The 24,715-nt window shown below is 38.4% G+C and overlaps 2 pseudogenes; one reads left to right on the top strand and one right to left on the bottom strand.

Moving 5' to 3' along the window:
- Nucleotides 1-3,502: 3,502 nt before the first annotated feature.
- LOC127124267 (uncharacterized) lies at nucleotides 3,503-3,602 on the top strand (annotated as a pseudogene).
- Nucleotides 3,603-14,105: 10,503 nt separating this feature from the next.
- Nucleotides 14,106-15,487, bottom strand: LOC127122401 (V-type proton ATPase subunit a1-like; annotated as a pseudogene).
- Nucleotides 15,488-24,715: the final 9,228 nt, after the last annotated feature.

Here is a 24,715-nt window from a genome sequence, read left to right as displayed (position 1 = left end):
GTAAGATAAAGTAGGTGGAACTATTCCGGCAGCTAAATAATTGACTAGATCAGCGTACCATGGTATGACAGATATAGCTAAGGTGGTTTCTATTTGCATGTCGGAGTTGTTCTCTTCCAAAGTAGCTATGAGTTTGTCATACGAGAAATCATCATTAATGGATGTTCTTTCTGGTTCAAGGTTCTCAAGTCTAGAGAGGTGGTCTGCTACTACGTTCTCAGTTCCTTTCTTGTCCTTGATTTCTAAGTCGAATTCTTGTAGTAACAAGATCCACCTTAGGAGTCTAGGTTTAGCATCCTTTTTTGTTAGAAGGTACCTGATAGCAGCGTGATCAGTGTAAACTATTATTTTGGCTCCTACCAAGTAAGAACGAAATTTATCTAGCGCAAATACCACTGCTAGGAGTTCTTTCTCGGTTGTGGCATAATTCATCTGTGCTTCATCCAGGGTTCTGCTAGCGTAATATATAACATGAAGCTTTTTATCCTTTCTTTGTCCTAAAACAGCACCTACAGCATAATCACTGGCATCGCACATTATTTCGAATGGTTCATTCCAGTCTGGTGTCTGCATAATGGGTGCGGAGATCAATGCTTGTTTAAGAGTTCGAAATGCTTTTAAACAGTTATCGTCGAATATGAATTCGGCATCTTTCATCAACAGTCCGGTTAAGGGTTTAGTTATCTTAGAGAAGTCTTTGATGAATCGTCGGTAGAAACCGGCGTGTCCTAAGAAGCTTCGTACTTCTCTCACGGTTCTTGGGGGTTGAAGATTTTCGATTACCTCTATTTTGGCTTTGTCTACTTCAATTCCTCTGTTCGAGATGATGTGTCCTAAAACAATGCCTTCTTGTACCATAAAGTGGCACTTTTCCCAATTAAGTACTAAGTTTACTTTTACACATCGTTCAAGAACTCTTTCCAGGTTTTCAAGGCATTCTTCGAAACTTTGTCCGTATACAGAAAAGTCATCCATGAATACTTCCATGATGTTTTCGAGAAAGTCGGCGAAAATTGCCATCATGCATCTTTGAAAAGTGGCAGGGGCATTACACAGACCAAACGGCATTCGTCTATACGCGAAGGTACCAAAAGGGCATGTGAATGTTGTCTTTTCTTGGTCATCAGGGTGAATTGGTATTTGAAAGAAGCCTGAATAACCGTCTAAATAACAGAAATGTGAATGTTTTGCTAATCGTTCTAACATTTGGTCAATGAATGGTAAAGGGAAATGATCTTTTCGGGTTGCTTTGTTTAGTTTCCTATAATCAATGCACATTCTCCATCCCGATTCGATTCGTTTAGTTATAGTTTCTCCTTTTTCGTTTTCAATAACGGTTATGCCTCCTTTCTTTGGTACAACGTGTACAGGACTAACCCATTTGCTATCAGATATAGGATATATAATACCTGCTTCTAATAACTTGGTTATTTCTTTCTTTACTACCTCACTTAGGATCGGATTTAGTCTTCTCTGGTGTTCCCTAGAGGTTTTACCGTCTTCTTCTAACATGATGCGGTGCATACAAATAGAAGGGCTTATTCCTTTAAGATCGGTTATGTGGTATCCTAGTGCGGTTGGATATTTTCTTAAGATATGTAGGAGTTTTTCTGTTTCGAGTCTTCCTAGATCTGCATTGACTATCACAGGTCGTTCAAGTTCTAAGTCTAGGAATTCATATCTCAGATTTTTGGGAAGTGTTTTCAAATCAGGGGTTGGTTTGTTAAGACACTGCGTAGGATCTGGTGTTACTGCTAAGCATTGTTTAGATTTGTCTTCTAAAAGATAGTCTGATGATTTGTCTTCTCCTGACTCTGCTTCTTTTATGCATTCATCGATGATATCCATGAAGTAACATGTATCTTCTATTGCAGGTGCTTTCAAGAATTGGGAAAGAATGAATTCAATTTTCTCTTCACCTACTTCGAAGGTGAGTCTTCCTCGTTTTACGTCTATGATTGCACCGGCAGTTGCTAAGAATGGTCTTCCTAGTATAATAGGTGTAGTATCATCTTCTCTAATGTCCATAATTGTGAAGTCAGTGGGAATGTAAAACTGACCTATGCGTACGGGAACGTTTTCAAGGATTCCTACAGGATATTTGATGGAACGATCCGCTAGTTGTACAGACATCTTGGTCGGTCTTAATTCTCCCATTTCCAGTCTCTTACATATGGATAAAGGCATAACGCTAATTCCGGCTCCTAAATCGCATAAGGCTTTGTCGATGACAAATTTTCCTATGTGACAGGGTATAGAGAAGCTACCTGGATCCTTGAGTTTAGGAGGCATGTTTTGGATTATAGCGCTACATTCGGCAGGGAGTGTAACAGTTTCGCTATCCTCAAGTTTCCTCTTATTAGAAAGAATTTCTTTTAAGAATTTAGCATATGAGGGCATCTGCGTAATAGCTTCGGTAAACGGAATTGTAACGTTTAATTGTTTAAGGAGATCAACAAATTTTCTAAATTGACCTACATCTTTGGTTTTAACAAGCCTTTGAGGGTAAGGTATAGGTGGTTTGTAAGGTGGTGGAGGTACATAAGGTTCCTTCTTTTCTAGGGTTTCCTTATTACTCTCTTCCTTTTCCTTAGGTTCACTTTCCTCAGTGGATTTCTCAGGGTTTTGGTTTTCTATCCTTGGATCAGACGGTCCTTCTACTTCCGTTCCACTTCTTAATATAATTGCATGAGCTTGGCTTCTCGGATTAGGTTGGGGCTGTCCAGGGAATGTACCAGTTGGTGCAGCAGTAGGTGCTTGTTGTTGAGCTACTTGAGATATTTGTGTTTCTAACATTTTGTTATGGGTAGCCAAGGCATCTACTTTGCTTGCGAGTTGTTTAAGTTGTTCGCCAGTGTGTATGTTCTGGTTTAAGAAATCTTTATTGGTTTGTTGTTGGGAAGCTATAAAGTTTTCCATCATGATTTCCAAGTTGGATTTTCTAGGGGTATTGTTGTTAGGATTTGGTTTCTGATATCCCGGAGGTATAGATGGGGTTTGATTCGGAGACTGTCCGGGTGCGTATAAAGCATTATTACTCTTATATGAAAAGTTTGGATGGTTCTTCCAATTTGGGTTATAGGTATTCGAATAGGGGCTTCCTTGAGCATAGTTTACCTGCTCTGTTTGGATTCCAGTCAAGAGTTGACATTCCGCAGGAGTGTGGCCTTGGATTCCACAGACCTCGCAATTCTGAGTTATAGCAACCACGGCGGTTGGTGGTGATACGTTTAAACTTTCAATTTTCTGGACCAAAGCATCCACTTTTGCATTAACGTGATCAAGGTTACTTATCTCGTACATGCCAGTTTTCGGTTGAGGTTTTTCCACTGTTGTTCGTTCGGTTCCCCACTGATAGTGGTTTTGGGCCATGCTCTCGATAAGCTGGTAAGCGTCAGCATAAGGTTTGTTCATTAGTGCACCACCTGCAGCGGCGTCTATTGTTAACCTTGTATTGTATAAGAGACCATTATAAAATGTGTGAATTACTAACCAGTCTTCCAAACCATGGTGTGGGCAAAGTCTCATCATGTCTTTGTATCTTTCCCATGCTTCGAAAAGAGACTCGTTGTCTTTCTGTTTAAATCCGTTTATCTGGGCCCTTAACATAGCTGTTTTGCTTGGCGGAAAATATCGGGCAAGAAAAACTTTCTTCAACTCGTTCCATGTGGTGACTGAGTTGGAAGGGAGAGATTGAAGCCATCTTCTAGCGCTATCTCTTAATGAGAAAGGAAAAAGACGAAGTCGAATTGCCTCTGAAGTGACACCATTAGCTTTAACAGTATCAGCATATTGAACAAATACGGATAAATGAAGGTTTGGATCCTCGGTAAGATTTCCAGAGAATTGGTTCTGTTGCACAGCCTGCAACAGCGAAGGTTTAAGTTCAAAGTTGTTTGCTTCGATTGCGGGCGGAGCAATACTTGAATGCGGTTCATCTTGCGATGGAGCGGCGTAATCTCTAAGAGCACGAGCTGGTTCTGCCATCTCGGTTAAAGAAGGAAAAATGTTTTTGATATCAGGAAGGTTTATAGGAGGGAGATTGTTTTCAGCACGATATTCCCGAATTCGTCGTAAGACTCGGAGATATAGTTCGATATCGTTGATTCGTAAATAGAGCGGTTCGCCTTGAGAGCGAGTGCGTGGCATACAAATCAACGAAAGAAAGAATAGAAGGAAAAAGAAACCTTAGTCTCTACAGCGTAACGGAAGAGTTACGATATCGATTGAATAAAAATCCCCGGCAACGGCGCCAAAAACTTGATCGCTCGACTGGGTGAGTCGAGAATGGGATACAAACTGCAAGTGCACAGTTCTATCGCGTAGTTTTAAAAGATATCGATCCCACAGGGACTTATGAATCGATGTACCGTTATCTAAAGTTACTACGTAAATCTAAGGTGAAAATGTTTGATTGTTTGGGGAAAAACTAAGAGCTAAACTAATATCTAGATTAAATATCAATAAAACGGATATCGGTATGTAGTTCGTCAAAACTAGGGAATCAATTCCTTGTCGGTCTCTCTGTTTTAAAATAAATCGTTTCGATTAACTTTATTGGTTAAAGGTTTTATCTCAAACTCTCGCTCTGTTGAAGAAACCATGATCTTATATTAATGTAGCTGTCACTTATAATTAAGTCAAAAATCATATTTTGAAAACAATAAAGTTGCAGAAACTCTTTTTAAGAAAATACTGACCGTTTTAAACACCCTTATCTCAAACTCTCGCTCTGTTGACTTAGGTTATACAATTAAATCTAAATGCTTAACTCTCGTCCTCACATTCAATCTTTAAAAATACTTTTTGGAAAAAGGTCAGAATTTAATTAATTCTAAAACTTGCTCTCGCCCTGAGATAGACTTAATGACTAACTTACACTGTCCAGTTAAAACCTCAAACTCCCGCTCCGTTGGTTTCAACTTCTTTATGTCTTTTACTTTTGTAAAAAATCTTGTTATTAAACCTGTAAGTTAAGACCATAAAAAGATTGATTCTAATTTTAAGTTTGAATAGACCGACTCAGTCTTGACCCCTTTTTCTGCTTACTTTACATACCGATACCTAGGCGAATTAGCCAGACATGCTAACTAAATAATAATTATTATCATGCATACACAGACTCATTTCAGGCAGGCAATGTAAATAAACAATAGATTAAAACATTAAATATTAAATAACAATTAGAGAACCTGAATGCGTAATACAAAGGTCTTGAACACTCCTCCACAAGCCGGTAGGATTTGTTCTTCGATTCTTCAATTAAACAGTAAATTAAATCAAGGAAATAGAAAAGACTCGAATATAACGTAAGGTTAAATCCGGTATAAAGTTGCACAGTAGTTTCCGGTGTAGAAACTACTACGCGAAAAATATCTAAAAATTAAAAACGGGAAAGGTAAATTTGCAAGGGAAAAAGAAAGTAAAACTTGCAAAATAAACAAATAAAATAAACAATATTAATTCTGCTGGAAAAAGAAAAATAAGCAAAAGCTTGAACAGAAAATCGGCAGAGCTTCGGTGTGTGTAAACGGCAAAGAGAGGAGAGCAAACGAGAGGGATTAGGGTAGCTATTTATAGTAGTGCTACTGACTGCCTTTTTCTTCTTTTCCACGAGTCTTCAGCGTGCTAAATTCACGGCTTGGGAATAGGACACGAAGTCCTCAACGTTACTTCCATTCCTCTGAGAGCGTAACTTGCGCCAAAAAGCTAGTGGACTGGTGTGACGCTCGTCACACCATGTGTGACGTCCGTCACAAGGCTACTTCGCGTGACGCTCGTCACGCGTCCTGTGACGTCCGTCACAGGCACAGCATTGGTGACTTGTGCGCTTTGGGCTGGGCTTTGGCCTTTGGTTCCTTTTCTCTCCTTTTTGTTCCTTTTTACACCTCCTTTTCTTCCCTTTTTCACTTTTGCTTCAAAATGGGTACCTGATATAAATAGAAGAGGAATACTGCATAATATCTGATAAAATGAGATGAACTAGCGTAAATGATAAAATAATTTAATTGAATTAAGTCTTAAAAAGCGATATAATTTCGTGTTATCAATAAGATACATGCTTGTCCTAACGATTGCATTTTGTTTCGTAACGAATATGCAATGTTAACTGAGTGCCCTAAATGCGGTTTGTCTCGATATAAGAAAAGATTATCTCCCGCAAAAGTCTTATGGTATTTTCCGATAATTCCGAGATTTAGGCGCATGTTTCGTAGTGAAACCGATGCAAGACATCTTACTTGGCATGCAGATGAAAGAATTATTGATGGAAAGTATCGGCATCCGGCTGATTCACCACAGTGGTCGAAGATTGATAATGATTATCCTGAGTTTGGATCAGAAGCAAGAAACCTTCGATTGGCATTATCTACTGATGGAATGAACCCACATGGTCTTCAAAGTATCTCACATACCACATGGCCTGTGATTCTTATGATTTATAACCTACCTCCGTGGCTATGTATGAAGCGTAAGTACATGATGTTATCTATGTTAATCTCTGGGCCTAAACAACCAGGGAATGACATAGACGTATACTTGACACCTCTGATCGAAGATTTAAAGATTTTGTGGGAGAACGGTGTGGAGGTTTATGATGGATATAGGAAAGAAAGTTTCAATTTGAGGGCGATGTTGTTTGGCACAATTAATGATTTTCCAGCATACGGGAATCTATCTGGGTATAGCATTAAAGGTCAACGTGCGTGTCCTGTTTGTGAAGACGGAACCGATACGATTCGATTGGAACTTTGCCAGAAGAATGTGTTTCTCGGTCATCGTAGATTCTTACATTCTAAACATCACTACCGTGGGTGGAGAAAAGCATTCAATGGAGACACCGAACATCGTAGAGCTCCACCCGCATTGTTAGGTGAACAAGTTTTTGAAAAGGTGAAAGATGTGCGTACTGAGTTTGGCAAGCCTTTTGCATATAAGATTGTGAAAGGTGGGTGGAAGAAAAGGTCGATATTTTTTGAATTGCCATATTGGAAGTCTTTGTACGTGAGACATTTTCTCGATGTTATGCATATTGAAAAAAACGTATTTGAAAGTGTTATCGGTACATTACTCAATATAAAAGGCAAGTCTAAGGATGGCCTTAAAGCAAGGGAGGACATGTTAAAAATGGGAATGAGAACTGAATTAGCACCCATGAAAAAAGGAAGACGAACATATCTACCACCTGCTGCTTTTACTTTATCTAGAAAGGAGAAAAAAAAATTGTGTAAGTCTCTGAGTGAAGTTAAGGTTCCAGAAGGATACTCATCTGATATCAGAAGACTTGTTTCTATGAAAGACCTCAAGTTGAAGAATTTGAAGACACATGATTGCCATGTTATAATGGAACATTTTCTACCGATAGGTATACGTTCTATTTTGCCAGAAAAAGTAAGAAGTGCCATAACTAAATTGTGTTTTTTCTTTAGGTCAATTTGTAGTAAGGTGATCGATCCCGAGATCTTACCAACACTACAAAAAGAGATTGTAATTACCTTGTGTGAGCTTGAAATGTATTTTCCTCCGTCTTTTTTTGACATAATGGTTCATTTAGTTGTTCATCTTGTGAAAGAGACACAGTTGTGTGGACCAGCTTATATGAGATGGATGTACCCTGCTGAACGGTATATGAAAATATTAAAAGGGTACGTGAAATCCCGAAGTCGACCAGAGGGTTGTATTGTTGAACGATACATTGTTGAAGAAGCTGTTGAGTTTTGTACTGAATATTTGTCTAACGTTCAATCGGTTGGACTCCCCAGAGCTCAGATTTTCGACAAAATGGAAGGTAAAAAATTAATTGGGAATAAAATTGTGACAATATCAAGGGATGAACGGGATCAAGTTCATTTGTATGTTTTGCACAATAATAATGAGGTTGAGCCATATGTTGAAATGCACAAGGATGTACTCCGAAGGTTAAATCCGAACAGAAATGAAAATTGGATAGTTATAGAGCACAATCAAAGTTTCATACAATGGTTGAAGGATCATATTTATTTGAAGCGCTCTTCAGATCCTTCTTCGGTAACAGAAAGGTTGAGATGTTTGGCATATGGTCCAAGTTTGCATGTGTTTTCTCATAGCGCATATTCAATTAATGGATACACATTTTATACCAAAGAACAAGATGATAAGAGTACTATGCAAAATAGTGGTGTCACCGTGCTAGCTGAAGCAATGCATATATCAAGTATGAAGGACTTAAACCCCAAATATGCAAATTTGTCATATTTTGGAGTCATTGAGCACATTTGGGTGTTTGATTACGAGAAGTTTCAGATTCCCATCTTTGGTTGCAAGTGGGTGAATAGTAGTGGCATACGAATGGATAAGTCCGGATTTTTGCAAGTTGATCTTACTAGGGTGGGGTACAAAGATGAACCTTTTATTCTAGCATCTCAAGCTAAACAAGTGTTCTATGTGAATGACCCGAAGAGTACAAAATGGTCTATAGTGCTTTTCTCTAACAAAGTGACTGATGATAGCGGTGTCGATCAATGTGATATTGATGTTGAGAATGAGTCATGCATTAGACGGAATGAGTTGAATAGAAATGATGAAGTTGAGGATCTTATACCGGATGAGTCATATATAAGAAACGATCATAATGAGGGAATTTGGATCAATTCATCCGTACGCATTGCTAAGAAACAAGTGATTAATATTCCAACAAAGAAAAGAAAGAGATGTTAGTGACTTAGGTAAATTATCCATGGTTTCTTTATTTATTTTTTTCAATTGTTTTGATTATAAGTTATATGTGATAATGCATGATTTCATTATATTTTTGTTTTCAATTGCTTTGATTATAAGTTATATCTGATAATGCATGATTTCTTTATTTTTTTGTTTTCAATTGCTTTGATTATAAGTTATATTTGATATTTGATGGTTTCCTTGGTTTATTACAGGTTAGACATGGCTGATGACCAACATGAGGAAGTTAGTAAAAAAGTATCCGCGGAAGAAGAAATTCGAAGAGGCATCACAGTAATGAGAAGGGTGGTCCAAGGAAGATCTCGAGGCATCATACTAGATGTCTATTGGAACAACCAGGAACAGCTTATAGAACCTAATGGGCATACCTTAACTAGTTTTATCGGTGCACTAGTAAGGAATGAAATTCCCATTACATGTGATGATTGGAGAAAAAAAAGAGCTGAATGAGTCCAAAGAAAAAATTTGGAGTGAGATAAAGGTACAATCATTTGGCCCTTAATTATACGGTATCAATTATGTTTTTTCAATTACCGATACTAACTATCAATCTGTATGTTTTTCTTAGCGATGTTTTAACATCGAAGAAGAAAGAAGAGGTTTTTGTATGAAATTGGCCGGAAAGCTTCTAAGAGGGTTTCGGACATTTTTATCATCCAAGTTCCTTAAGGATGCGGATGGTAATTTTGTGGATGCGGAGCTTCCTAAAAAATATGAAAGTTTGATATCGGCTGAAGAATGGGAAGCTTTCAAATCCAAAAGACAAGACCCGGTTTTTCAAAGAATAAGTGCTACAAATCGGGAAAGAGCATCAAGTCCCGCATATCCGTACCGAAAAGGACGTGTCGGATATGGACGCTTAGAACAATCCATGGTAAGTATTTATAAATTGCGATAACAAATTTGTTCATCATATATTAGTTTTATCTGATCAAATTGTATGACTTAATGTGTAGCTGCAGAAGGAGGAAAGTTCAGAAACATCTCTTCTTGCACATCTTTTGTGGAAGGAAGCCCGTGTGGGCAAATCTGGAGTTCCTCAAGAAGAAGTTTTACACGTATACCAGAAATGTGTATGTATAACATTTTTTCATTAATTGAATAACATTTTTATACACAAATATTTCACAAGTATACGGTATTCATCTGATTTTTCAGGAGGAGCTATCTCAGTCTTTATCTCCCGATGATACTAAGGGCATACTTAGTCGGGCATTAGATGTCCCTGAGTATTCTGGTCGGGTGAGGGGTAAGGGATTTGGAGTCACTCCGACCTCCCTGAGTATTAAAAAAGGAAAGGCTCCTAGTAATCGGGAGCTTCATGCAAGATTGGAAGCCATGCAAGCTGAGCTTGATGCATTGAGGAGAGAAACAGAGGCTAGCGCCTCAACAGTATACAGAGATGCTTCGGACAAAAACAGTATCAACTGTACCTTTCAGCCGAACATTCCAGAGGTAATTACATATAATTGTCTTAAATTGAACTATTTGCTTAAATTATGTATTTGACATATATACACATTAACGATTTCTTGTTATTATTGGTTTTAGGGCATTTCCCATTGTCAGCTGTATTTGTCGTCACCATATGTCGCACCTCGAAAAAATGGGGATACGACTTCAAAGCGAAGCGCGATCGCACGCTCGCAATGATGGACTGAACAGAGTCGCCACCGAACTTTATTTATTCCTAAGAAGGAAAGGGGAAATATCGATAAAACCCAAGACAAAAGAAAGGATAAGATATGGTCATCGCAACCAATATCCGGGTTCGGGAGTCGATTACGCAAGGGGAAGGTATTAGCACCCCTCACGTCCGTTGTACTCAACGGGAACCATTAGGTCAGTTGTGTGCGTTAACGTTTGTTTGAAATGTTAGGCTTTTCAATTTATTAGATGGGAAAGAAAGAATAGAAGAGAGGAGAATGTTTTTGGATTTTTTAACGAAGGACTAAACCTAAGTTTTTTATTAGTGGGCCTGACAAGATTTACAAATCCTGCTCCTACGTATCTCAAAAGAGAAATCAAGGCTTACGTAGTTCTGGGTAGAAAAATGTTTGTTTGTTGGTCGATTTTAGCGAAAGCTATATTGTACTAATCGACAAAAACATCGTTTTTCCCAAAACAGATGAGGAGTGGACGCATACCACACATCGAACGGATTTATAAATCTACATTCGGAAAAGCGTCATTATCTCTACTCAACAATCGTGGCCGAAACATTGTTTTGTATCACTTAAAACAATATATCTTTCATTTATGAAAAAGGTTTTTGATTAATCGCACGGCGGCGAGAAAAGGGTTTGATTGGTTGGATGTATTTTGAGTGATGGCGAGAACTTGGATGAGCGAGATATACATCTCGAATCCTAGCCTCAGGAGTGCATGATATACATCATGTTCCATTTCCATCTTTATTGAAAAAAAGTTAAGATAGGAATTAAGTATTTTGGAATTTGATTGAGAAAGGGTTTGAAGAAACCGCATTGACAATTTTAGATGATGGCGAGAGTTGAGATTGGCGAGGCATACGTCTCGAATCTTAACCTCAGGAGTGCATGGTATACACCATGTTCCATTTCCACCTTTATTGAAAGAGTCTTAAATAAGATTTAAGTATCTTAGATTTGATTGAGAAAAAGGTTTGACGAAACCACATTGACGATTTTAGATGATGGCGAGAGTTAAGATTGGCGAGGCATACGTCTCGAATCTTAACCTCAGGAGTGCATGGTATACACCATGTTCCATTTCCACCTTATTGAAAGAGTCTTAAATAAGATTTAAGTATCTTAGATTTGATTGAAAAAGGGTTTGACGAAACCACATTGACAATTTTAGACGATGGCGAGAGTTAAGATTGGCGAGGCATACGTCTCGAATCTTAACCTCAGGAGTGCATGGTATACACCATGTTCCATTTCCACCTTTAAAAAAGTGTTTAAGTAAGAATTAGTTATTTTGAGTTTTTTGTTGTGAAAATGACTTGACCTTAGATCAAGTGTCGATGGACGTTTAAGAAAGATTTGGCTGAGTGTTTGAAGAAACAAAGTGGATAAATTTGGATGATGGCGAGAGTTAAGATTGGCGAGGCATACGTCTCGAATCCTAACCTCAGGAGTGCGCGGTATACACCACGTTCCATTTCCATCTTTATTGAAAAGGTCTTGAATATGAATTAATATTTTTGAGTTTTTATTATGAAAATGGCTTGACGTTGAATCAAGCATTTGATGAAAGTTTGAAAAAGATGGGATGGAATGGGATGGAGAAATGAGTTGATTTGTTTATTGAGAAAATGCTCGACGTTGGATCGAGTCTTTATTTTTTGTATTTTTGAAATTTGTTGATTTTATTCTTGTGTTAGTAGCTAATTAAACAACCAAACAAATAAAGAAATAAAAAGTACAAAAATATTACACATTGGGGGAGTGGGATACATTTGTCAAATGGGGATTACACAATCATGAAATAAATAAAATCGGGCCCAAACAAATAATGCATGAGTGTAGGTGCAAGAGAACCGGCTCATTGTAAGAAAGCCCAAGAGTAAGCTATGTGAGGTTGATGGCGATGCTTAAAAAGCAATCGACTTACAAGGGTGTGAAAAAGGGCTCGATATTAAATCGAGAAAAGTATGATTTTTCTTAATGGTTTTGCATGCATGATGGATTTAATAAAAAAACATAGACATAAAAAAAACTATTTAAAGAAACAAAATGCTAAAAGATAATAAAATACTAAAAAATGAAATGCTAAAAAAGAAATGAAATACTAAAAATGCTATCTACGAGTATTGAACCAACCCCTCTTGAGACTACAGCACTACCCTCTCTCCACTAGGCTATTTAATAACTAACCGTTATCTTAACACTAAACTTAAATATATAAATTAAGGTAAATTAAAAAAGGATTAAAATAAAAATTAAAATAAAAAAGAAGACTATTGGTCTACTGGTAGTTAAACCCAGCCGCATGGCTGTTGGGTTTTAGATGCTGATTGATTGGGAATAGTAAAAAGAAAAATCATTACTATATACCCAAAGTTAATGACCACTTGGAACACTAAAGAGTCACTTAAATCTTCTTAACAGGATTCTTAAAATACTCTTAAAGTAAATAAAAAAAAGAATGAATCGGTGACGCGACAAATCAAAAGGATAACTCTTCCTCACGAAGACATAACTCTTCCTCTCTCAATCTCTCATTCGCCGTTCCCAATCTTCTCCCTCTCAATCGCTCCTCTCCACCTGCGTTTCACTCTCTCTCCGCTTCAAACTCTCTCAATACCTCACCTCTCATCGCGTCCCAGCAAGGTCTCTCAACCTCGTTTCCAATCGCCCATGTCTTTCTCAATCGTGTAAGAAATCAAATGGCTGAAACAAAAAAACTCACCTTCGGCGGTGACTACAGCAATGGTGGAGCTTTCAGTTTGTCTTTGATTTGGTGATTTGGGTTTTTCTGTGATGTTTGGTCCGCCTCCCTCTCAAAAATTTCGTTTTGAAATTTAGGGTTTTTTGCTAAGCTTCTGCCGTTAGCTCTCAAAAATTTTTCGTCCCCCTTCTACTGATCTCTACTTTTCTATTTATTCTTGCACATTAGGGTTTCGAAAGATGCTCAAAGGTCCAATGGAGAAAGTTCCAGGATGGCTTTTGAATGCTCAGAATTGGAGTTTAGCCTGTTTGATGATAGATTCGGAAAGGTAATCTGAGCTCTTGCTTTTTCAATCGCTTTTTGTCCCAATTCCAATTTGGGAACTTTTGAAAATTAGCTATTTTTACTAATTAATTGGTGTTTTTTACTGCAGTGAAGATGATACTTGGTTTCGGTTTTCTCACAGCCTTGTTGGAATTGTTTTCGTTGCTTAGCTTCTGAAGAGAATAAAGCAGGATGCAATTCTCATGGCAGCAGCTTGCACTGGATTTTGATCTCCATTCGGGTTATGCACCATCATTTGCTGTTGCTGCTGCTGTAATTTGTGTATTCTGACACCGTTGCGCCGAAGGGTACCGAATATGTCACAACATTTGCCATTGCATTCTGAAGCTCAACCTCGTCGGTTTCATCTGCATCAATGCTCAATACAATGCTTTCTGCATACAAAGTTGAAATGTGGTGCTTTGTTCTTGAATCCATCTACCTTCAGCACATCACCAACTCTATAACGGTATAGTCCGGCATAAGTAGTGACAACAAGTTCATGCTCTTGACCAAGTTTGACATCAACAGGTTCAACAAGCTCTTTCTGTTTTTTCTCTTTGAATAGGTAACTCGTCTGTTGCTTGAGTTTTCAATCCTCTTGATCTCAATCTTACCCCTTCCCATCTTCTTGTTGTGAAACTGGTGTTTGGTTTTTTCTTGCAGGCTATGGTTGATTTGTTGATCCGTCATGAAACTTTTGCAGGTTTGAGATTTTGGCCAGGTGACATGGTGGTTTTGGTGCAGAGCAGCTCATCACTTTGGTAGAATTTATTTTGAAATTCAACCCAATGAAGACGCAGGGCATGAAGAAAAGCACTCAGAGTCTCCATCATAAGTAGTATAAAAGCAGTTGCAAAGGCAAAAACAACTAGCCCCACTAACCGAATGATAAGATTGTCATACCCCCAAGCTAGTAGTAGGACTTTCTCATAAAAAAACAGTTGAAAGTTCTGAGTGAGCCAAGCTTAATGCCCAAAGTCGGAGATTTGATGCCGTATTTGAAACAGAACCCAGAACAAACTCAATGGAATGAATCAATTGGTGAACAATAACCTTACTGAAATTAAATTCCTCACGATGTTGCCTGGCAGAATCCGGCTCTGCCTCAAGATCCACCTCAGAGGTATTAAGAACACCGTAATTGCGTCCTTGAAGTCTCTCATTATGAAGTTTCTTTAATATAAAAGGCTTTGGAAAGAGCATCCATGGAACTGCAATTAGAGCCAAAACCAATAACAAAACTTGCAGTGGCCTTTGACTCCTGAACAATTCATTCTCACCAAGATTGTCAAGAGGGCTTAAAAACATGTAAATCATTATATGATAAAGGTCTGCCTGAGAGCCAGAACACCACTTGACAACAATGAGAAGGGAAAGATACCCAAATAGACTGTTGAGGAAAATCATCTGCGGCACAAACCGATACCTTATATCCAGCGAACTGCCAAAGAAACGAGCATTGAAATAACTTAACATAATTCCTAAGTTCATATGCAACACCAAATAGAATGGACATCTTCATCTTGAGAGAGTTCAAAAAGGGCAATTCTGAACGACTTCCACGCCAGCGGGGATCCACACAAATGGGTATGGTTCTCTGTATTTTACTAAGCCAGTAGTATGTGCATCCCATATAGCATCTCCATAAAGCTTCCCATTCGCTGATTGCTGAGTTTGCTTTCATGTGCTATAAGAACCAATGCTCCAAGCAGCAGGCATATTCCATGGCCCCAGTCCCCAAACATCACCGCAAAAAGAAATGGGAAAATAATATTTGTGTAAACAGCGGGGTTTGCTTCTTGATATCTTGCAACACCATATGCATCTACAATTTCTTGATAAGGATTGGTGAAACTGTTGGTCCTAAAATATGTAGGTGGCGATTCCAGTGCATCCATTGAATGAAAGATTACACCCACTTGAGAATTACTGTCAAAAGTTGCCCGTTGGAGTGCCTCTTGAATCTGTGTTCTCGCAAATATTGGGCACCAGACCTCTGCAACAAGACATTTTTTTTGACATCAAAATTTAACATGTTCAGTGTATCATACACAGCCTTCAAAACCATTCAAAAAAATTTTAATTTGCTTCTTCTGCTTGTTGATCCTCCATTGTCAAATTATCCCATGTAATCAATATTTTCTTGCTGATTCACTGTGTTATCACCTGTGTGTTCTTTGGCAGAATAGAAGTACTCTTCACACCCATCATTGAAGGCAGGTGTAGGAAAAGAAAGATTCGTCTTCACCGAGGAAGGATGGCTTTGGTCTACATCAACAAACCGCACCTTTTTATCCCTTTCCAAAGAATTAGGCGGATGATAGTTTTGGTTCAGACATGATGTTGGTGTCATTGAATTCTTTTGTTTTTGTTGGATAATTGTTTTGGGTTAATGAACTTTGGGTTAATTGGTTAATTGTTATGATTGAATGGATTTCGGATATGAAATGGTTTAAATTGGTTCCAAATGGATAATGAAAATGGATATGGGTTTTGGATATGGAATTAAAAAAAAATAGAGTTGGGTTATTGGATATTTGATTATAAAATGGATATGGATTTTTTTAGGAATAATCCAAGACTTGTCTAAATATCAATTTAAATAATAATAACAAATCAGCAAAAACCAATTTAAAAATCAAATTAATCTATAATTCATTAAAATTACTTTGATATCAACTCTAACATTCATTTGGAAATTAAAATCAATTAGAGTTTGAATCATTAGTAGAATAAATAATTAAGATTAAATTGAAATTTGGGAATTAAACTTAATTTGAAATTAAAATCAAAAATTGAAAAAATTACAAAAGTCAAATGATTAAAATCCATTTTATAGTCAAAAGCACCATGATCAAAAAGGCATAGACAATGATCAATGTGTAACAAAAATATGGAGTTGGGAATGAATGTATGCAAATGAATTTCAAGCCAAGTGCCAAATAAAAATGAAAAAATGAGAAAAAAAAAAAATTCAGGGTCAAAATCGGGGTATGACAGTTGCCCCTATTTAAGTATCTTCAACTAGAGAATATGAAGCAGGACACTCTTCATATGATCATAGTGGGAGATGATTAAATACTAAGAAAACCCGGATTTTGATCCTGAATCCCCATGACATGATGTGATATGATATGATATGCCATGATATGCATGGATATGCATGGATGCATGATTTTTTTGTAATTTTATCTGCTAGGGATATGATGGACCCTTGACAGGAGATGCTATTAGGCCGACCAAAACTGTGGGGAATGCTGATGATCCACAGGGAGACAGACAAATGGTAAGAAACAACTTGCTGGGAAAACAGTCCTGCTGGAGACTCAGACACACACTGGGGAGTATTCAAAGTGAGATTTGATAAACGGCACTTAGAATACAACCGAACAAAGAAAAAGATGCTATGACAGGTTCATATAAGACCTGACAACGCTGGGGAATAATCAAGGAGAAAACTCTTCAGAACAGGTTCATGTATGACCTGACACCGGAATAAGGGTTCAACAACAGGTTCATACATGACCTGAATGGTATTGAACAAACAGAGAAAAAACTTCAGTATAGGTTCAAGTATGACCGGACCCCGGAATAGAAGGTTCAATGACAGGTTCGTACATGACCTGAATAGGATTGAACAAAGAATCTTCAGAGTAGGTTCAAGCATGACCGGACCCCGGAATAAAAAGGTTCAATGACAGGTTCGTATAAGACCCGAATAGGATTGAACAAAGAATCTTCAGAGTAGGTTCAAGCATGACCGGACCCCGGAATAAAAAGGTTCAATGACAGGTTCGTATAAGACCTGAATAGGATTGAACAAAGAATCTTCAGAATAGGTTCAAGCATGACCGGACCCCGGAATAAAAAGGTTCAATGACAGGTTCGTATAAGACCTGAATAGGATTGAACAAAGAATCTTCAGAGTAGGTTCAAGCATGACCGGACCCCGGAATAAAAAGGTTCAATGACAGGTTCGTATAAGACCTGAATAGGATTGAACAAAGAATCTTCAGAGTAGGTTCAAGCATGACCGGACCCCGGAATAAAAAGGTTCAATGACAGGTTCGTATAAGACCTGAATAGGATTGAACAAAGAATCTTCAGAGTAGGTTCAAGCATGACCGGACCCCGGAATAAAAAGGTTCAATGACAGGTTCGTATAAGACCTGAATAGGATTGAACAAAGAATCTTCAGAGTAGGTTCAAGCATGACCGGACCCCGGAATAAAAAGGTTCAATGACAGGTTCGTATAAGACCTGAATAGGATTGAACAAAGAATCTTCAGAGTAGGTTCAAGCATGACCGGACCCCGGAATAAAAAGGTTCAATGACAGGTTCGTATAAGACCCGAATAGGATTGAACAAAGAATCTTCAGAGTAGGTTCAAGCATGACCGGACCCCGGAATAAAAAGGTTCAATGACAGGTTCGTATAAGACCTGAATAGGATTGAACAAAGAATCTTCAGAGTAGGTTCAAGCATGACCGGACCCCGGAATAAAAAGGTTCAATGACAGGTTCGTATAAGACCTGAATAGGATTGAACAAAGAATCTTCAGAGTAGGTTCAAGCATGACCGGACCCCGGAATAAAAACAATTGGACTCTGACCGTAAGCAATGGACTACAACCAGCTTTTAACGGATTTTGCCAACAACAATTGGACTTTGAAATGAGTTCTAGTAGCAACTGAGCTTGGAATAAGCCTAGCAACAACTGATCTTTAGGAGACACCAATGAGTCTTGAAACAATTCCAGGGAATGACACAGGGGTTCTGGAACTTCGTCAGAATAAAAGTGACATGTCTGAGAATTCATCAGAGAGTAAAAGAAACAAATTCTGGAAATGCATCGGAATTACAAGTGATATTCCGGAAATACAACAGAATACAGACACATCCGGTAATACATCAAGGAAATTCTGGAAATACATCAGAATATAGACACATCAGAGAACACCTCAGATAGATGGTGAAACATCTGGAAATACATCAGACAAGTTGTGGAAATTCATCAATAAACCAAGGAGTAATCCGGAAATTCATCGGATAATCCAAAAAGAAAATGAACCTAAATGGAAAATTTTCTAATAGGTGCCGACTGGGTTGGATTTGAAAATGACTACAAAAACCGGATGATGGTTTAAGGGCACCAAAGACAAACTGGAATTAGAGGTCAAAGGATATAGGATCAACAACAAGACCTGGGTCAATGCAAAATGAGCACGAAGTACATTTCGGCTATGCATGATTTGAATTCTTTTATGCATGATATATGAATGATCATGCTATGAGAATGCTGACACCTGAGTGGACTGGGAGTTGGTAAAGGCTTTTTATGGAAGCTCATGATTCCTCAACACCGAGAACTCAACCAAATATTTTATGATAGATATTGTCAAAGGAGGATTCTATCCAGTTTGATGGCCACAGCTTAGCCAATGGATCCTTTTGGAGGATTAATGAATCGTGCTAGTATAATTTTCGGGCACTCGTCTTAAACTCAATAGTTGTTGACGTATGGCAGAATTTGTTTGAGCAGTTTGAAAGCACGAAGAAAGAGGTTCTGCCCCTCTGTGGCTCACCTTGCCCCAGTTTATTGGGTCTTTGGAAATGTTCACCTTGAAAGTGAGTTTGGAAACAAATTGCCATGAGACTACCTCGAGATGGCTTGCCCCAAGTGTTTGAAACTTGCAGTGGTCCGAACTTGACTAACCAAATGTTGGAATGGTAGACTCTTGATTGATTGTCCTTTGGATAGTTGGACTTACCGAGCTCTGAGGTGGCTTGCCCCAGCCTAAGTCTTAAAGCAAAATACTCTTGGCTAACTGAACCTTGGAGTGATTGGACTTACTGAACTCTGAGGTGGCTTGCCCCAGTCTGATTCTTGAAACAGATTACTCTTGGCTAGATGACCCTTAGGGTGACTAGCTCGAATTAACTGATGCTCAAAGTGATTTTCCCCTGACTAAACTTCTTTCACTCCATCAAGTTCCTCAACTGTATTTGGCATTTCTTTGATGCTAAGTGTTGACTTGCAAATAAGATTGTTCATTCAAAAATGGTAATTTTAATGCAGTGTTTATGCAAAAATTTGAAATCAAAGTTTATTGATATGAACGGGTGAAATACAGTGAACGGGTCAATGATAAGAATACAATGGTGATCAAGTCATTCACAGTATGCAAGTTGGTGCTATCAAATGATTCACAAAAATCGTTTGGAGTCAAGTTAACACAAACTTGTTATAGTATGCTTTCAAGATAAACCCTGCCTCAATTAGGTCTTTGAAGGGTTGTAACGTGGTCTGGTTCACGGTTTTTTGAAACAAAAGGATATAAGGCTCAAAATTTATTTTTACCCACCCCTTCTTCTTGATGATCTCCAGTTCCTACGTTCAGTTAATTCCATACACGCATTCGACTTCCAAGAGGGTTCGAAGGTGTGATGAGGATTCAAGACGAATTTTTCTTGAAAAGGCAGTCACCTTATTTTTTTGTTTTGTTGAGGGTTTTGGTGACCTCTTTTTGTTTTTCTTTGTCCCTTATTTTTTTGTTTTGTTGAGGGTTTTGGTGACCTCTTTTTGTTTTTCTTTGTCCCTTATTTTGCCTGGACCGCTTCTTTGAAGCTTTCGGTCCATCGGGATGCCCTGACTTTTGCCTAAGTCATTTTTGTGGTGTTTGACTTAGCGGACCTTTATTTTTTATTTTTCAAAGGTATTGACTGCCACATTATTGGTGGATAAGGATCAACCAACACTAATTTTAGCTTTTCTTAACTTCTTCAACACTTCAACATGTGTGCGAAGGATAACACGTGGTTGAACCTAATTGGAGGGTGTTCATATGGACGATTTTTGAAAGATCGAATACATGATCAAAATATCTGAACACAACTACCCTGCCCCAGGTTAAGATTAAGGGTTTTAGATCCAAAATAAACACCAACTTCTAGGCTCAAAGTGGTTGACTAGGGATTAACTCCTTATAACTTCAGTGTTTGGGGATTTGAAACAATGCCTTACATCATCGGCAAGGTTTTACTTAAAAGCATACCACAACAATTTCAGGTGTTTCGTTTTCATCATCCTCCCTCCAATCTTTGTTAGCACAACGGTTTGATAAACAAAAGTGAATGAGAGGAGTATTTTTGTTTTTAACATAAATGAGAAACGAGTGAATACGAATGGATCAATTCAAAATATGCATAAACATTTCATTAATCTTACCAATTCAAAGAAAACAACAATGCTTAAAAGCAATTAACAATCAACATGCAAGGAAACTACAAAAGAAATGCTGAAATAGCCAAATGATTGCCGGCTCTAGGGAATTGACTTCTTCAAACTTGAAGGTTTGGATCAACAAGCTTTTTGACATGATGATCTTCAAATTCTTTTCTTTCAATCTCATCGTTGAACGCAACCTTCTTGGATCCACTACTCACTTCTCCTTTACTTTCATTGGTATGGGTCGTGACATTGGAAATCCAAGGCGGTATCTCAATGCTCTTACCAGGAAATAATGATAGCTCCTTAGCCACATCCCTGACATCTTCCTTGTGGAACAAAATCTTGAGGGGTGTCAAGGGTCCTTTCCCTTTCTCATTACCTGGCTCAGAAATCAAGGCATATGTACCTGAGCCTTCCTCCTTGAGTGTTGGTGACCTTATGTCAATCAATCCTTGCAGTTTGAGCTTAAAACTCTTACATTCCTCGATGGAGTGCCCCATTGTTCCAGTATGGTATCCGCACTTGATCTTCGGGTGATCTTCTTCAAAGACTAAACTCTTCTTGTTAATCAGTCCTCGTACCAAGGCTTTTAGCGCACAGCAAGAATCTAGGTCATGTCCCAATGCCCCTTTATGGAATTCACATGTTGCATTTGGATTGTACCATGGCAGGTATGGAGACACAGGCGTGAGAGCTCGAGGTGTCACCAAAGCATTTTGGATCAGTTGCGGGTAGAGCTTGCTATATGGCACCGGAATCGAGTCATTGTGATCCTTGTTCCTCTTGTTCTGATTCTGATTTTTGTTCTGAACCTGACTTTGGTGACTTTGAGGAGAAATAGCCAGAGGATGTTGCTGATGACGCCTTGAGGGAGGTCCACATACTGGTAAATGAGGAGTTGCCACATAGAATTTCCCTTGACCTGGGGTAACACCAGATGGATGTGGCGTAGTAGCTCTCTTTGTTGCAGCAGCGTATATTGGGTGACCCTCTCTTCCCAACAAGACTTGCACCGTTTCCAAGACTCATCTCATTTGGCTCTTCAAAAGATTGAGTTCCCCCTTCAGTGCTTCTTGGCCTTTCCTTAGCTCGTCCATCATCTCCTGGGACATGGTTCTTTGTTCTAAACGCGTGTTGAGAATCACTTTGCTTCACGGACAAAAGATGGATGAGTTTTTTTTTGTTTTTTTTTGGTAATTTGTCTGGAGAATGACATGCATTATGATGCGATGCAAATGCAATGAATGAATGCAATGCAAGCCATGCATATTTGTGTTTTTTCTTTAATACACGGGTTCAAAAGTCCGAGGTACTGATAAATCTGATTGTTTTCCAAGAATAGGTTCTCACCGGGTAAGATCTAAGGTTTTGTTACAAAGGATCCCCAGAGTCATTGATTCACAAGACTGTTTGACGCTTACGGGAAATACTTCCCGGTCGTCAACTCCATCAAGGGAATCTATTCTGGGTGAGGTTTTCGTACCGACTCTTACGAAGTATTCACCTCGGGAGTCCGTACTACGCAACCATCGACTGGGTTCTAGACAGGATACTCAGAGTCATGGATTCAAAAGACTGTTTGACGCTTACGGAAAATACTTTCCGGTCATCAACTCCATCTGGAGAATCTATTCTGAGCGAGGTTCTCGTATCGATCCTTACGAGGTATCCACCTCGGGAATCCATACTACGCAACCATCATTTCTAGTTGGCCAAAGGTTTAATGTTCTAAAAGGTCCTTAGAGTCATGGGCCCCTTTGAAACATCGGCGCTTACGAGGTATACACCTCGGGCGACAATATTTGCAAAAGGATCTACTCTAAGTGAGGTTCTCGTACCGACCCTTACGAAGTATTCACCTCGGGAGTCCGTACTACTCAACCATCGTCCTATCTTAGGTGTTTTTTCACTCTAGACTCGGGTGTAGAGTCTTTCCCACATGGTTTGCAATCAAGATCCAAGTACCAACAATCACAATAGAACCAATATTCAACATATATAACAATAAAGATAGTAAAAACAATAAAGAAAAGCCACACAATTAAACAAACAAAGGCACACAGACGTCCTAACTAGGCTTGACTCGCTTAGGATTTGTCTTCCCCAGCAGAGTCGCCATCTGTCGCACCTCGAAAAAATGGGGATACGACTTCAAAGCGAAGCGCGATCGCACGCTCGCAATGATGGACTGAACAGAGTCGCCACCGAACTTTATTTATTCCTAAGAAGGAAAGGGGAAATATCGATAAAACCCAAGACAAAAGAAAGGATAAGATATGGTCATCGCAACCAATATCCGGGTTCGGGAGTCGATTACGCAAGGGGAAGGTATTAGCACCCCTCACGTCCGTTGTACTCAACGGGAACCATTAGGTCAGTTGTGTGCGTTAACGTTTGTTTGAAATGTTAGGCTTTTCAATTTATTAGATGGGAAAGAAAGAATAGAAGAGAGGAGAATGTTTTTGGATTTTTTAACGAAGGACTAAACCTAAGTTTTTTATTAGTGGGCCTGACAAGATTTACAAATCATGCTCCTACGTATCTCAAAAGAGAAATCAAGGCTTACGTAGTTCTGGGTAGAAAAATGTTTGTTTGTTGGTCGATTTTAGCGAAAGCTATATTGTACTAATCGACAAAAACATCGTTTTTCCCAAAACAGATGAGGAGTGGACGCATACCACACATCGAACGGATTTATAAATCTACATTCGGAAAAGCGTCATTATCTCTACTCAACAATCGTGGCCGAAACATTGTTTTGTATCACTTAAAACAATATATCTTTCATTTATGAAAAAGGTTTTTGATTAATCGCACGGCGGCGAGAAAAGGGTTTGATTGGTTGGATGTATTTTGAGTGATGGCGAGAACTTGGATGAGCGAGATATACATCTCGAATCCTAGCCTCAGGAGTGCATGATATACATCATGTTCCATTTCCATCTTTATTGAAAAAAAGTTAAGATAGGAATTAAGTATTTTGGAATTTGATTGAGAAAGGGTTTGAAGAAACCGCATTGACAATTTTAGATGATGGCGAGAGTTGAGATTGGCGAGGCATACGTCTCGAATCTTAACCTCAGGAGTGCATGGTATACACCATGTTCCATTTCCACCTTTATTGAAAGAGTCTTAAATAAGATTTAAGTATCTTAGATTTGATTGAGAAAAAGGTTTGACGAAACCACATTGACGATTTTAGATGATGGCGAGAGTTAAGATTGGCGAGGCATACGTCTCGAATCTTAACCTCAGGAGTGCATGGTATACACCATGTTCCATTTCCACCTTATTGAAAGAGTCTTAAATAAGATTTAAGTATCTTAGATTTGATTGAAAAAGGGTTTGACGAAACCACATTGACAATTTTAGACGATGGCGAGAGTTAAGATTGGCGAGGCATACGTCTCGAATCTTAACCTCAGGAGTGCATGGTATACACCATGTTCCATTTCCACCTTTAAAAAAGTGTTTAAGTAAGAATTAGTTATTTTGAGTTTTTTGTTGTGAAAATGACTTGACCTTAGATCAAGTGTCGATGGACGTTTAAGAAAGATTTGGCTGAGTGTTTGAAGAAACAAAGTGGATAAATTTGGATGATGGCGAGAGTTAAGATTGGCGAGGCATACGTCTCGAATCCTAACCTCAGGAGTGCGCGGTATACACCACGTTCCATTTCCATCTTTATTGAAAAGGTCTTGAATATGAATTAATATTTTTGAGTTTTTATTATGAAAATGGCTTGACGTTGAATCAAGCATTTGATGAAAGTTTGAAAAAGATGGGATGGAATGGGATGGAGAAATGAGTTGATTTGTTTATTGAGAAAATGCTCGACGTTGGATCGAGTCTTTATTTTTTGTATTTTTGAAATTTGTTGATTTTATTCTTGTGTTAGTAGCTAATTAAACAACCAAACAAATAAAGAAATAAAAAGTACAAAAATATTACACATTGGGGGAGTGGGATACATTTGTCAAATGGGGATTACACAATCATGAAATAAATAAAATCGGGCCCAAACAAATAATGCATGAGTGTAGGTGCAAGAGAACCGGCTCATT

Source organism: Lathyrus oleraceus, chromosome 2, assembly GCF_024323335.1.
Source record: "Lathyrus oleraceus cultivar Zhongwan6 chromosome 2, CAAS_Psat_ZW6_1.0, whole genome shotgun sequence".
Lineage (NCBI taxonomy): Eukaryota > Viridiplantae > Streptophyta > Magnoliopsida > Fabales > Fabaceae > Lathyrus > Lathyrus oleraceus.
Note: the sequence above shows the minus strand (reverse complement) of the source record. Positions and strands in the feature narration are given on the sequence as shown.